The sequence below is a fragment of the Pempheris klunzingeri genome, chromosome 21, assembly GCF_042242105.1.
Source record: "Pempheris klunzingeri isolate RE-2024b chromosome 21, fPemKlu1.hap1, whole genome shotgun sequence".
Lineage (NCBI taxonomy): Eukaryota > Metazoa > Chordata > Actinopteri > Acropomatiformes > Pempheridae > Pempheris > Pempheris klunzingeri.
The window spans coordinates 2,884,778-2,901,117 of NC_092032.1; the positions used below are offsets into that span (position 1 = coordinate 2,884,778).

Sequence of the window (16,340 nt, forward strand, 5' to 3'; positions counted from 1 at the left end):
AATTAGCCATGCATGCACAAACTCATGCACACACCAAGGACACTTCGACATGTTGACCCATAGAAGCTGAGAGAAGGTTGTGGTTCTTTGTCTTTGCTGTCCTGGTTGCAGGCTGTATGAATCTGTTCTCTCCTTTGTTCCTTGATAGTTAGCAGCTCAGTGCCAACTTATTGGTGTGCTCCTGTTGCTCTGAAGATCAGCTGGCAGACTTCGGATCATACCTGCTGGCGCTGATAAACTTGGTTCAGGCAGGGCTTTGAGTTGATGCCATGAAAAAGGTGGCCTGCTTGGTACAGGCCACACTGAGGCTGAAGCTGGGGGAGAAAGCTACATGCCTGGAACTGGACCACCAGGGTCCCAGGTGAGACAGGGTGCAAGGCTTGAGCTAGGCTCCAACAGACCCTCAGGGGTCCAGACGAGAAGTGAAAGAGAGCAAGAGCAGTGGGGGGGAGCTCTGGTTTTGTTGATCTGAGGTTGTAGGGTCATGTGCAACACATTGACCAATGGTGGCTGGAAAGCTGGGACCAGTGGTGCGTTTAGCACATACAGTATGTGTGGAACTAAAGGACTCTGAGATCAGAGAGCGAGCCCTTTGTTCATGTAGTCATGTAGTCCTCACCATTTCTGGTGGCCCCAACACTAATTATTGCTTCAAAGTACACCAGAAGGTACATTTTGGAAGCATCCCAGAAGTGACTCCTTGCTCTGCTTGAAATATGTGTCTGTTCTGTTTTTGATAGAAGCAGCACATGAACAGATGAGGCAGGCAGGAGGGGTTTTTTTTAACACCATGGACAATGAGAGATTTTTCTTGGGAGTGGAAAAACACTTTTACCGTTGTCTGTTGACTACAGCACAACAAAGCAAAGCAAATGAGTCAAATAGTTACAGCAAACACAATCAAAACAGACAAAATAAGAAAGGAAGCATGTTTACTCATGTTGGAAACAAGGAAAGTGACTGCATCCAGAATGCAACATAGATACTGTATGCCTGATTGAATTTCAGATTTAGATGCTAGCAATAGCATTGACAACAGCACACTGACTCATTGACACACTTAAGTCAATGTTGAATTCCGATGCATTGTTTCTGTTTTTACATTGGGTTAGGCAATAATGAGTGGGCCACAATATAAAAGTCTATATAAGCACTGACAACATTATCATTTTAATTATGGCGAAAAGAGGGAAAGGTTGGTAATGAATGTTGAAAATGGGGACAGTTTAGAGCTTTTCAGATAATTTTCAGAACTGGGGCCACCCAGCTTGAAGCTCAGACAATCCCAGAATACCAGGATATCTGCTCGCCTCATTTTAATACATTTTGTGTGTGCATGTAAAAGATCCAAGAACAGTGGAAATAGGGTAGCAGAGCGAAAAGAAAAGATAGTGGCTGTGCATCACTCCATGCAGAATCCAATGTCAGCCTTGAACTGAGTAATACAGTATCTAAGTCTTAAAATGAATAGTTGAGCTACTAACAGTTCTGTTCCCTCAACCAAAACAGTGTTCAAAGAATTAAAAAACACACCAACTGTGAGGAAAAAACACTGTGTACTTTCCTAAAGTGGGAGCATCTTATCAGGATCATATTCCGTTTTTTGAGTTGCATGTTCTGGCAATTTGTCAATATAATGTATTCTTTTGTCTATAGCATTGAAACTTAAATGTGACATTTCTATCATGATATTGACGTTTACACGTGTAACTGGTTTTCTGCTTAATCATAATAGTTGAAATTTCAACACAGTAGGAAGTACAAAGAATTTATGGAGAGTGGTGCGCTAACTGGTAAATGACCACTTGGTGCTGGTTAAACACAGGAAATGTATGGCGTAGACTGTACACTGTTTTAGATTAGATTAGATTAGATTCAATTTTATTGTCATTACACCTGTACAGTACAAGGCAATGAAATGCAGTTTGTGCATTTGTGGAAGTATATGCTGCCTGTTACGATTGCTCCTGCTCGTTTTCTTATTTTTTCTTACTTTTAACTATCTTTTTAATTATTTGTTTTACTTTTTTTTGCTGGTAATATGTTTTTAAGACGTTCCCTCTCCAATACATGCTGGTGGAGAGAGCTCTTGTCATCTTTTTGCTCTGAAAGTACTACTTTAACTCTACTGGGTGCAGTAAACATATGGCCGTTGGTAGCCGTTTTGGCTACAGGAGTGATCAGCTGATCGCTCTGAAACCTGCTGGCATCTTGACCACAAGATCTTCACAAATTTCAGAAGAATTGTGGAGGAAAACACACCGAGGTTACAGAGGAAAGAAGAACCAGCGGAGGAGAGAAACCAGAAGGAGACAACGGAGGCGTATGGAGGAAAAGAAATCTAAACCCTGTCTCTCCATCGTTACTATGGGCAACGTGAGATCGCTGGTAAACAAGATGGAGGAGCTAACAGCGTTAGCCAGGAGTCAGATGGAGCACCGGGAGTGTAGTCTGGTGTGCTTTACGGAGACATGGCTGCATCAGGACATTCCCCACGACAATGTTTCCATTGGTGGCTTCCAAACTGTTCGGGCCGACAGGGACTGCACCAGGAGCGGTAAACGGAAAGGAGGGGGGCTTGTTGTTCTGGTGAACCACAGGTGGTGCAGTCCTGCTCATATTACTATCAAGGAGCTCATCTGCAGCCCGGACATTGAACTGTTTGCTGTTGGTCTTCGTCCATATTATCTGCCACGGGAGTTTTCACATGGTGTCATGGTGACTGTTTACATTCCTCCTTCTGCCAACCCGACTTCGGCGTGTGACGTCATCCACTCTGCCATAGCCTGGGTACAGACTCTACACCTGAGTGCACTCACTGCTATCAACCATGTCACCATGGCAAAGGCACTGCCCAACTTCATCCAGTACAGGAACTGTTCCACCAGAGAGGAGAGGACCCTGGACCCTGGACTCACCTGATTATTATTATTATTGTTATTATTATTATTATTATTATTATTATTATTATTATTATATAATACAGCTCCTCACTCTGAGTGATGTAGTTATATATTATTGTTGGTAGTAGTGGTATTATTTGTATCATTATTATTACTTTTGTGTTTGAAGTTTATTCTTATTCTTTTGGAGCTGTGTGTAACAAAAAGCAATTTCCCCCTGGGAATTATTAAAGGAATTCTGATTCTGATTCTGATAAGATGCTAAAGGCTAATCTAGTATAAAGAGTGACAAAGTCTATGCAGGGGGGAGGAGGCTGATGTGGTTTGATGGGTCGAACCATTAGGACTTTCACCTAAGCCCTAACCCTGCAGTGAAACTTAACGAGGGTACTCATTTTAACCCAAACCACCATCTTTTCTTAAACCTAACCAAGCACTTTTGGTGTCTAAGCCTAAACAAACTGCAATAGCTTCAGAATGTTAAGCACATGTTTATTATTGTTGCCATGACGACGGAGGTCAAGTATACCTGAAGCAATACTAGACGAACAGGGGTTGATGTGTCTAATGCAGACCTGTGGCTGCAGCTGCACTTGTATCTGATTTTGGAATCAAAGGTTGGCTCAAACAGTTGCTCTGAGCAAGAGTGATATTTGCACTGGAACAAGTTGCTGTATAAAAATGTGGAGGCAGTTGGTGCATTAATGTTGGCTAAAAATGAAATGTAATGCCAGTGACTGAAACACTTACCAGTATTTTTTATTGTTATTTTTTCCAGATTCAGGACCTGTTGCTTGCGATAAGAGCTCTGGTCTGAAGTAAAACGTTCATTTTAATGTCACTGGTCTTTAGTCAGGCGCAGTAACAGTGAGGCCAGGGTTAATTAGAGTTAGCTGGCTAACTGGTACCTGGTTTCAGTGTCATGTAAGATGTACCTTTCAAGGGAGGGACATTTTTTTCCCATTTTCAGCCTGATGTTGGAAAAAGATTACATTATGAAATACTCGGTTGTGTTTGTGAAATGTAGAATATACAGCAACTCTTTCAAGCTTTGATAATGATCGTAAATGCCTTTCAAAATACCTGTTTTCAAAGGATCCTCTGTACCTCTCAGTCCTCAGCCACAGTGAGAGGAGCCGTCCACTGCAGCTGCTCCTCTGTCCTGCCAGGGTGTGGTGAAGAGGGCGGCTGACATTGTCCATGATGTGCGTCTCTCCGCCACCATCCCCAATGAATCCTACCCAACACTGAGGGAGCCTTATTAAGCAGCTTGTCCAGCCGCCTGGTGCTCTTAGCTGTCGTGTTACCTCCCCAGCAGACTGCAGCATAAAAACAGAACACTTGCCACCGCTGACTGGTGCAACATGTGCAACATTTCACTGCAGACATCAAAGGACCTGAGCCCCCTGAGGAAAATTAGCTGGCTCCGTCCCTCTCTCAACCTGATCTCTCAGAAGTATGTGCAATGACCATTCGTGTCCATGGACATTAATTTTTCTTTTCATTAATTTTTTCGTGTCCCTTTCTTATTTTATGTTCGTTTTTTAAGCTATACCCGGTACATTATTCAGCATTTAACCATGTGACTTTGTCCTTGTTTTCCTCTCTTTATTTTATCTGCCAGTCACAAATGTGTCCTTTATAAGTCGACAACACAACTGACAGGTCAACAATATAGCGGACGACCATGAAGACCATCAGTCTCAGCGTTTTTCATACAGAAGTGGCCTCATTACCCATGAGTCTGTGCAAGCATAAGGCTACAAAACTTTTATTTATACTATGATACCATTATATTGGACTTACTAAATTTATTCATGGGTCATCTAGATACAGTGTCATTACTAATTTGGCTGTACTAGATAGTTGATGTATTCGATGAGCACATCTTTTTGCGACCCTACTTTGCAAACTGTAAGAACTCTCAAAACCACATTTTGTAGAATCCTAGTGTTATTACTAACACTGCACTAGATAGTTGATGCATTCAATAGACATATTTTCTAAAATAAGTGCACCATGTTGTGGGTAGTTTGACTATTGTTTTGGACTCTCCGCTGTCAGTTGGCTTCGTTCCATTTCGAATTGCAGACAGTCAGGTGTAACTGGATTTTGACTATGAATTGCATCCAACGTCCACTGTTACACAATTTAATTATTTATCCACATGTCACATTTGATTTCCTTTGTACGGTCAATATTCAATCAATCTTTATTTATATATTTTTACAAATTAACGGTTTGGATGAGGAAATCATTGAAGTTAATACAGGAAGATCAATTGGAGAAAAGCAGTCCAAATGCACATTAAGTCCAACAGCTGTTTCCATGATTCCTAAGTTTGAGGTTGAATCAGAGCCTGTTGAGGGCAGGAGGTGATGAATTTAGTCTCTAATAGTTAGAATCTGATCATTAAAGAATCTCATGAAGTTGTTGCTACTGAGCTCTAAGTGAACACAAGGATCAGTAGAGTTCTGGCTCTTTGTCAGCCTGTGTCAGCAATCAAGTCAAAGGAGGTGAGTGGATGTTTGCTTTACCACGACATGATCAGTTGCCGTCTCTTACAGCGGGCTGATGAGGCCTGTTTGAAAGCGTGCTTGCACACCTCCAACTAGAGGCTCAAGAGAAGGCACAGGTCTGCCCATCACAATTACATTTCCAACTGCAAGATAAAAGAATGGAAATTTGGCGCGGACAAAGCCATCAGGCTACCTCAACTCAAGCTTGACTCCTAGAGGAAGGCTTGCACACAGGGGGCATTCTCCATGGCAGGAACTGAGCCCCCTATTTCCGCTGGTTTACCACATAACTCATTCGACATTGGTAAACACATATCTTTGGTGTCAAGATTTAGAGAGACCAACGTGGATTCATATTTTGGTGCCTTTGAATGCATTTCCATGGCTCTTCACTGGCCACCAGATATGTGGGCTGCGTGTCTGCAGTGCAAGATCCATGGCAAAGCCTGAGAAGCAGTAAATGTTAAATGGTCTGTATTTGTATGGTGCCTTTCCACTTGTCATTTCCACTACTCAAAGCGCATTTACATTATATCCTCATTCACCCTTTCACACATTCATTCAGGAGGACTGAGTTTCAAGTCTCAACACTCCCTTTAGTGGAGAGTCTACAGTGTGACCACGTCACAGCAGCAATTCTACGTCCCTATGAATTATATATAGACAAAAGTTTAGCTACTACCTAAACTTATGTGAAGTTTGCTTGGGATAAGGTAAGTCTGTTTGACAAATGGTGTGTTGGATGTAAAGTGTGTACATCTTAACCGCAAGGAACAACAGGAACTACAGCAATCACCACCAACGCCTGGTATGCTGCAGCTCAAAGGCATAGGTTTAATTCAGTCAGGATCCCATATAATTCCACTTAGCCAGAATGAACTTGAGATCCCAGACCCCTGTTCTAAACCCTTTGTCTTTGAGGGCCTGGTATTGTTAATGGGTACTCCAAAAGATCAGCTACCAGTGCACATTTTGCACGTTTTGACACCAGTGGATCTGTTATTACCTCAAAAACCTTGTTGTTTTCCTACCAGTCCACCTATGGTTACAGCTCAGTGCTCAGTGGCATTGAAATGGGTTACATCCCGCATACACTGCACTTTGTGCATGTACAATCTAAATTAATTGCAATTGCCTATTCAAGGTATTTCTTTCCTGATGACAAACAATATCGCAGGTGGCAAAGGTAACCCCAGCTCTTGGAGTGCTCAATTTCCCTCCAAAACACGTCAATACCGATGTCTCTGCGGAGCAAACCAAAATGTTTCATTCATACGTTATTATGCATGCTCAGGCACAAGAACAGCTGGAGGTACATTTATCTTACAGTGCCTTTAGGCCAGTCCTTGCAGGTGACAATGAACCAGAGATGAGAATGACCTGTGAGGCCTGTGTGGACTTTGAGAAAGACCAGGTACCGGTGATGCGACAGTGACATTGTTACAGCTCAAAAGTCTCCAAAAATGCTTCACAGCAGTGGTGAGTGAAGATCAAATCAGAAATTAAACTGTAGGCTACTTTATGGATAATGACTTGTTCATGGGCAAACGGACACCAACAGTAACTGAAGGTTTAGACTAGAGTGTAGACCACCAGATCATTGCACCCGCACTTTACGTCCCACAAATTTTCACTTTGACACACAAAAATCAATGATCCGTACACCCAGGTGTAAATAAAACATGCAAACTTGTACTGAAACACTAAATCATTCCACCTGCACCATTTCAGCCGATCTCTGCAACAGGAGAGCTGTTTCAGTGGGTAATCATAGACTGTGTAGGACCTCAACCTAAATCTAAATCAGGAAACCAGTGTTAAACACCATAAAGTGCTTTGCTACTTGGTTCCATGAAGCTGTTCTGTTGCACCAGGTAACAGCGAAATCCGTTGTAAAAGCGTTAACAAAGTTCTTTTCCACATTCGGTTTTCCAAAAGTAATCCAGATGGATCAAGGCACAAATTTCAAATCCCAACTGTTCAAATCCCACACAGGTGCCTGCAACTCTAAATGTAACCCGTGTCATCTCCAGTGCATACCATCCAGAATCCAAACATTAAAATCAATGTTGTATAAATATTGCTTAGACACAGAAAAAAGCTGGGATGAAAGCATTCCTTTCGCCCTGTTTGCAGCATGTGAAGCAGTCCAGGAGTCACTAGTCCAGCAGAACTTCGGGCATGTAGGACGTGGCCCTTTAAAAGCCCTTAAGGACAGTTATCCTCTGATGAAAACGCCCTTGATTATGTAAGCCAGCCCTGTGAACGTCTGCATCGTGCTCAGTCCTTTGTGAATTGGTGATGAAGTGTTGGACCTTCTTTATATTCCCTGCTCTGCTCTGTCTGTGCGCAGTTCTGGACCTTGTGTGTCAAAATGTTAGCAAAACAGATTACATCATCAGCGCATCATCATTACACCAAGCCAAAAGACAACATCCGCACGGCATCAATAAGATTAAAAGAGAGGTTATGAGGAAGGAAACTGAATATCTGTTAAAATGTGATTTGGCCAAACCCAGCTCCAGCACCTGAGAGGTCTTCCTGGCTTCTTGAATAGAAATCAGATAGTTCACCTTCATTTAGAACTGATTTTAGGAAGGTCAATGCTGTTACTGTGCCTGATCCTTACCTGCGACCATGCATGGAAGAGTGATGACAATCTAGGCAGTGCTAGCTTTCAGTAAATTGGACCTGTTAAAAGGCTACTGGCAACTTCCTTTAATGGACCGTGCCTCTGTAATTTCTGCCTTAGTGACCCACAATCATTTTCTGCAGGATACATAGCTTTTGGAATGTGGAATAGTTTCTTTGTCTTGATTCATTGTTTGTGCTATGCATTTGGCCACTTGTTGCAATAAATGGTGACTTTACAACTGACACCACCAGCTTTTATTCTCTTCCTACTCTAGACCGAAGGCAGGTATTGTAGGATGATATTTTGTTATCTAAATCACTTTGGGCTAATGAGGCGACTGTATGCTCTGCTACACTAACAGTGAGACTATGTTTGCTAGACAGTTGGTGGGTTAGAACTATTCTGATAAAAATGGAATGGAATGCCACTCATTTTTACAAACATCCATGGCTGATCCCCTGACTTTTTATCTAGTGCCAGTTGACATTTGTGGTTTGGAGTAAAATGTCTCGACAATATTGGATGGATTGCCATGACATTTGTTATAGACAATCATGTTCCCCACAGGATGTACTATGTACTATTCTCATGATGATGACCCATCATGCGGTCAAAACACCCCAAAAACTAATGACATTCCCATCAGCCCCATTTCTCATTAGGAAACGCTGGCATGCTAAGCACAGTAACTAAGATGGTCAATATTTTACATGAATAAAGAACATATCCCAACATGTATTGATGTTGGAATATTATATTTCATATGTGTGCTATTCATGTCATGTATTTAGCTATACTTTATACTTATTACTGAACTCAACCTGATCACTCCACTTGCATTTTTCTCTGTGGATTGGAAAAATACTGAATCAATCAATCAATCAATCTTTATTTATATAGCGCCAATTCATAACAGTGTTAACTCAAGACACTTTCCATAAAAAGCAGGTCAGAGGTGGCTGACTTTTTGTCAGGGTCCTTGTTGGTTGGAGGTTGGACAGAAAGAGAGGGGGGGTGCACAAACAAACAACAACCAAAATAATAACAGCAACTATAGTACTGACAATAGGAATATGACTAATAATAAGAAATATGGTAACAGTGAAAAACATGACAAAGTTAATATATGAATAATCATAACACATCTAATATTAGCAAGAAGTGGCGACGACGACCTGCAGCAGTGATTCATGGAAGCCAGACAAACACAGCCAGGAGAACCATGACCAGGATCCCCAGGGACCTGAAAGATGAGAAAAGCACAGAAATTCTCCGGGGACGATACCAAGCCGTTGAGTATTTGAAGTACTATCCTTCAGTAGCAGCCTGAGGGAAACTATTGCTGTCAACATTCACTAATATGATTCTAAATTACAGCAAATGGTCGTGCAGGCATTCATTATCTTAGCTTTTTCTTTTCTTGGTTAACAGTACTTTACCTTACCTACTCTAGTGGGTTATCCCAAAACCCAAGATTGAACATGTCACATCCCACTGTGCGGCTGTCTGGACTAACATGAAGTGACGCTGGCTGAAGTAATGTGAGACTGTGGGCTGCAGAAACAAGCCCCCTGATTACCAGCTCCCTCCTCATACTGTACAGTTCTGAGCTAGAGTGAATGGTTGACTCGACCTCTTTACCCGTGGGACAGTCCTCCGTGGTTGAAAATAATTTAGCTTTATGCAACTGATCATTTGTCCACACAATGGGCTGCACGAATCAGCATTCATCATGTGGCATCACCTTGTTCTAAACAATAGGCAAACTTGTTGTGTAATTCGCACTCCCGCTGTTCACTTCAGTTAACTTTAATAACAAACACTTAAGCAAATTCACGTATAATGGCGCATGCTGTCTTTTGGCTTTAAATCAAATAGTTGCTCTTTCTCTTTAAGTTTTACTGGAATCTTGGGTAACCTCATTAAGCATCTGATTGTCCCCCTTCAAAAGATGTTTGCATTTATACACATCTCCTCTTTGAATCCCTGCCATAGCACTGCTGCTCAGAAATCTCTTTAGCCCTGCGTTGCCATGGCAATTCAGCTCCAGTGAGCTGGTGAAGGGTATATATGTGTGTGAGCGTCTGTGCAGTTGTGCCAAAGCAAAAGGGACAAAAGCATGATTAGTGAAATGACTGAAGAGATAATCTGTAAAATGTTGGCAGTTTTTGCGTAAATTTCTGGCACCCTTCTTTCCTCACTTTGTGGACAGTTATTTGTGGGTATTTTACAGCTGACTCATAACGGTGGATTAATCTAGACCCTGAGACTTCTTACAGCCCTGCAGCAGTGCGGAGGGTGCATTAATCTCTCGGCATTAAAACCTCTTGAGCTCGAAAGGGTTGGTGAGATGCAAGTTGGGATTCATGCGAGGAAAGACGGGGAACTTTTGTACCAAACTTACCGAAATGTTCGGATGAAGGATTGGAAATCACACTCACTATCAACCAAATGTTAGATTTTGGTATTTGTTAGAACCAGGGGGAGCGAATTCTTGACGGCTAACAATACATCACACTTCCATACAGCTGGAGGACCTATGAGATTAAAAAAAAAACAGAGCAACAGGCTAAGAAATCCTGAATTTCTGACAAATGCCACACCCCTAGTTTGTAGCGCAGGCCTTCTGGTGAATTAAATCTCCAATCCAAGGGTAAGACACTATGGAGGTGAAGATGCTCTGCTTTTCGTCACTGTCGCCGCTTTCAGGTCAAACATTTCTCATCACAAAAAACACGACAGAGTCCTTGATAGCTCAATAATACTGCAGACTAAATTACCCAAGAGCCTCGACCGTTGCTACCATTACAAAACATTTATTATTACTTATGACACTATTATCGTTTACATTACTGAATTTAACCATAGATAATATATATGCAGTTATATTACTAATTAGACTATACTAGATATTTGATTATATTTGATAGTAAAAAAGTACACAGTGTTGTGCGTTTGACTATTGTTTTGGGCTCTCCACCACCATTTCATCGCTTCATTTCAATTTCAAATTGCCACATGATAAAAGGCTTTTTATAGCCTTTGATTGTAAAATGCGAAGTTGCTCATTTTATTTTATACTTGGATGAATGTGTGGCTAAAACAGTAAAGCACTCAAATACAATTTGATTGTTTATCACTGTTTATCACACTTTTGCTCTCGTCACCAGTCCATATTTAGTCTGAACGGTCCTTATTTCATTTCAAGTTTCTACATTTCATAACTATTAGCCTACTATTCCACTCTGCAAATAGATCTGAAATTTTCAATTTGATTTTCATGTCGGGCTACTTTATTCATTTCATCACATAAAGTGGGCCTTCAAAGTGCTCTTTGAAACTAGGTCCTCTATGCCTTGTGTCCACGAAGTTAGAACATTAAAACTTTATCGGAGAGCTAAACCATTTACATCGTTAGAAAGGTCTTCACCTAGTGAGTAACATATATCATTATGAAGATTCTACATGGCTCCTGCTGTGTGGAGAGCTCTAAGTCTTCAGAAACTACAATTCCTTTGAGCTGTACTATGCAATTTGATAGAAACCAGCTCCACAGTTAGTTTAGGGTTGCAAATATAAAACGATGCATTTACTGAATATATCATATTTAGTACAGCTAGTAATCACACTGCATCTAGATCTTCTACATTCATGTTAAATTAGATATGTTGGTTTATGCCAGCTATTTAAGGTAGTATTCTAGAAAATGAGGTTTTGGATTGGCAGTTCTTACTGTTTACAAATTATGGTTGTAATAATATATATTCTATTCAATATATCAAATATCTAGTCAACTATATAATAGTATCAGTAATGAGAAATGTTTTGCTACGTAATGCAAAGAGGACTGTGTTCATCTCCCTAGCAATGGTCGCTCAGGCTCAAAGATGATGATTACCACTTCTGTTATGACAAATGGACGACAAAACTTGATTTTTTGCAGAATTGAATTTCCTTTAAAATCATGCTACAAAAACTTCATCCAGCAGTAAGAACTAAGTTATAACATATAAACGAATCGTCTGGCATTTTGGGAAGTATGCTTATTTTCATGCATAAGTCCCTTGTGGGCTTCCATACACAAATGGTATATTTGTCTTTTTAATTTATCAACACAATGCAGGAACTTGAAGTCACACAGTAGATGAGTGTAGGTGACCTAAAAAGGGGTTGCACATTGGAAATCAGTCAACCAGATCTCTCATCCATTCCACAACCTGCTTTTACACCGCAGAGGGTTATCATTACAGTGGAACTGTTATTACATTGAAGATTGGATATCAGAGGACACATGCATGCCTACAGTGGTTTGATGTTTGAGCAAGACTGCTGCAATACTCAGACAGACACTCCTCTTTACTTCCGACACAGCTCTGGGTTGTGTTTTTGTATGGATCTTACATCTGAAAAAGTTGCCCTCAAATCTGTCACAATGACATCAGCATGTAGGATGTCTAAAAAAAACCTGAGAAGTAAAATCTTTCCTCTTAACCCTCAAATTAGAGAAAAAAGGAGACATCAATTGATTATTTTTATTTTTATATATATATGTGTGTGTGAGTATATATATGTATATATATGTATGTGTGTGTATATATATATATATATATATATATATATATATATATATATATATATATATATATATATATATATGTGTGTGTGTGTGTGTGTGTGTGTGTGTGTATATATATATATATACACACACACACACACACACACAGAACCTGTGTTGTAATGAAAAAATTAAAGCCACTATGAAATAGAAATGACCCTTTTGCCTGGATAGCTAATAAACAATGACAAAATGGTAATTCTGTTTTCTGGCAACTTTAATAAAATGCTTTTATTTCACAAGGTGAGATCTCTAAAATAGGCACAAACTCATTTCAGCTCAATTAAATCTTCAGGACACAAAACAAGCCGCTGTAACCTCTCCGCCGCAGACAGTTAAGTGATAAAAGCAGCCATTAAAGACAGAAATCACAGAAGATGTAAATGAGAAAAAAAGTCCCCGGAGAACAAAAGATTAAGTGAAATGAGTTACAGTAAAGCAGTGAATAATGAGAAAGAGATCTGGTCCTTACTGTGTGGAGGCTGCGTCCCCTCTGGGCGCCTCAGTCCCACAGGGGCTCTGGTAATATCCATTTGAGTGAGTATTCTTGACCATGACCTTGGGAACATTAGTTTGACAAATAGTCTGAACTCCAAGTCCACTCACTATTATCCACTTCTATATTTTCTTACAATACAATGGAATTTTTTTACAATCAAACTGAGTGTGGTGGACCAGCTCCCCCACCATAGCTAAGTTGAACATTGCGGACAGATTGCAGTGACCACCTTCCTTCATAAACCTCAAAAATGTCCGTATGGGATGATTCTGCAGGGCCAATTTCATTTCATAACAGTGCTAATTTCATTTTATGTCCAAAGCCAATGTTTGTAAAATACTTGCTTTCGATTTTTTGGAAATGGTCTGGTAGATGGCTGCAGCCAACAGCCGCAAAACAAGCTGCAGCTGCACTAGAAATATCAGTTTTTGCCACTGACAGGCTCAGATTGTTATTCCAAGTGTCTGACATCATTATGGAAAGGATCCTTTTTGTTTAACCATAAACAGCTGTTATATTGCTGTCTGCAACTGCCTCGCAGAACACAAGAGTTGTTCTACCGCTGCCTTGATTGATCAGTTTGTTTGTGTTATTGTGTTGCACGTGAACTACGCCTTTAAAACACCAAAATCACACAATAACACAAACAAAGTAGCTATGGTTGAGATGGTAAAGGTTAGGCAACTAAAACAGGCTGATAGCATAGGCAGTACAGGCAAATGCTAAGTTACCCAGATATATAATGATAATGATAATGATAAGAATAATAAGAATATCAGGCTTCCAAAGGGACACGCAAGAAAGAAAGAGAGAGAAAGAGGAAATAACGTATCATGGGGGGCTCCTCCTCTTCCTCTCCATCCTCATGCTTCATGTCTCTTTAATGTCTGTTACTAACTTGGTATCTCCCCCGGAGCCTTTCCATGCGGTTCCGCACCATGGAAAGCAAATCAGTAGTTAGCCAGCCCCCAGTAGTCAGTGTGAGCTGACAGGCCAGGGCGGCTGGGTGACTATCCGAAGTAAGCAGAAACCCACAGTGCACCAACACCCAGTTCACATTTCCAACTGATTCTCCCTGCTCAGGACAGCGACACACCTGCTGAGACACTGACTCTGAGAATTGGCAGCTCCATAGTCAAAAACGTGAAGCTAGCAATGTGATGCGACAATAGTGATGCATTCCTGGGGCCAGAACGGACGACATAGAATAGAATAGAATTAAAAACTGCTGGCTAAGGCTACATATAGATTTGATAAGATTTTAATTCACGTCGGAGTCGCACCCGATTCAAGGTGGGGCCCAGCTAACAATGTGGGCTTCATAGACAATTGTCAGTCTTTCTGGGGAAAACCTGGTCTAATTAGAAGAGACGGCATCCATCCCACTTTGGAAGGAGCAGCTCTCTCATTTAGAAATTTGGCTTATTATATTATATTATATTATTATATATGACAATCCAGAGTAAATGATCTGATATCAGACCATCATTTTGATTTATTGTATCTGACTGAAACCTGGCTGCACCATGAAGAATATGTTAACCCTCATGAAGCTGCTCCCCCCAGTCATATTAATACTCACATTCCTCCAGACTCTGGACGAGGAGGTGGAGCTGCAGCCATTTGAAACTCTAGCTAATTAATCAAGCCCAGACCGAAACTTATATGAAAGCCTTGTTCTTAGTTTCTCTCATCCAACCTGGAAAACACTAAAGCCAGTCTTATTTGTTACAGTGCACCGCCCTCCACGCCAATACTCTGAATTAATTAACTGAATTCTCAGACTTTCAAATGTACTCCTTAGTGCAGATAAAGTAATTATAGCAGGTGACTTTAATATTCATGTGGACGATGATGATAATGATGGTCGTAGCACTGCTGTCATCTCATTATTGGACTCAGTTGGCTTCTCTCAGAGTGTAAATGAACCCACTCACTGCTTTAACCACACTCTTGACCTTGTTCTGGCATATGGCATTGAAACTGAACAGCTCAATCTTTCCATAAAACTCTCTTATCAGACCATTGCCTGATAACATTTGATTTCTTGTTACTGGACTATGCGCCATTTGACAGAAATGTCCTCACTAGATGCCTGTCTGATAGTGCTGTTACCAAATTTAAGGAAGTGATGACATCAGTTTAAGCTAATGTCATGTCTCAATACAATAGAAGAACCCCTATGCTAATCTTCCTTCCTAATTGATTATCTGGTTGATAGTGCTGCAGGCTCACTGCAAATGACGACTAGACTCCATCGTCCCTCTAAACAAGAAGATAATAAAAGAACAGAGACAAGCTTGGTATAATTCCCAGGCCCGCAAACTTAAGCAAACTTTGCGAAAACCTGAAAGGCGTGCCACCAAATTAGAAGAATCCCGCTTAATCTGACAAGCCAGTCTGAAAACCTATAGAAAGGCCATCTGTAATGCCAGAGCCACCAATTAATTAATTAATTAATTAATTAAAATAAAAATAACCCTAGAGTTCTGTTCAGCATGTTAGCCAAGCTGACAAAGAGCCAGAACTTCCCTTTCTTTCCAAGATGCTCGAGAAAGTAGTAACCAATCAGCTCTCTAAATTCCAATAGTCTATCTGAGAACTTTCAGTCAGGTTTTAGAGCGAACCACAGCACAGAGACACTGGTGAAGGTTACAAACAACTTCCTTATGGCATCAGACAGAGGACTTCTCTCTGTACTTGTCCTGTTAGATCTGAGTGCTGCGTTTGATACCATTGACCATCACATCCTGTTACAGAGACCGGAACATTTAGTTGGCATAAAAGGAACCACATTAAGGTGGTCTTCTGCACTCAGCTAAATGTGACTATTCAGCCTATGCAGCGAGCTAAACATAAATGGCTTCAGTAAGCACTCAGGAGACCATGTTGCATTCTTCAGATGTTTTACTGATGTACCATTTGTATTTTCTTTTTTGTAAAACTGCAGTGGTGGGCCTGCAAGGCCTTCTCTGCTGGCCTAAAAAAAATATCTGAATCACAAACTGATGTTAATTACATTTTGTCCATGGATACTTATTAAATAATTCCAAATGGTCTGTCCGCTTCCTTTCATAGCTTTTCCGATGGTTGTGCTGCTTCCAGACATGTATTTTCATATTAAAGCATTTAACCAATCACATTTCAGCCATCACTTGTTGCCAGGCAG

At 40.7% G+C, this 16,340-nt stretch overlaps 1 pseudogene; it reads left to right on the forward strand.

Annotated features, from left to right (window-relative positions):
* The first annotated feature begins 269 nt into the window (after positions 1 to 269).
* Positions 270 to 15,562, forward strand: LOC139221392 (uncharacterized; annotated as a pseudogene).
* The last annotated feature ends 778 nt before the right edge of the window (positions 15,563 to 16,340 follow it).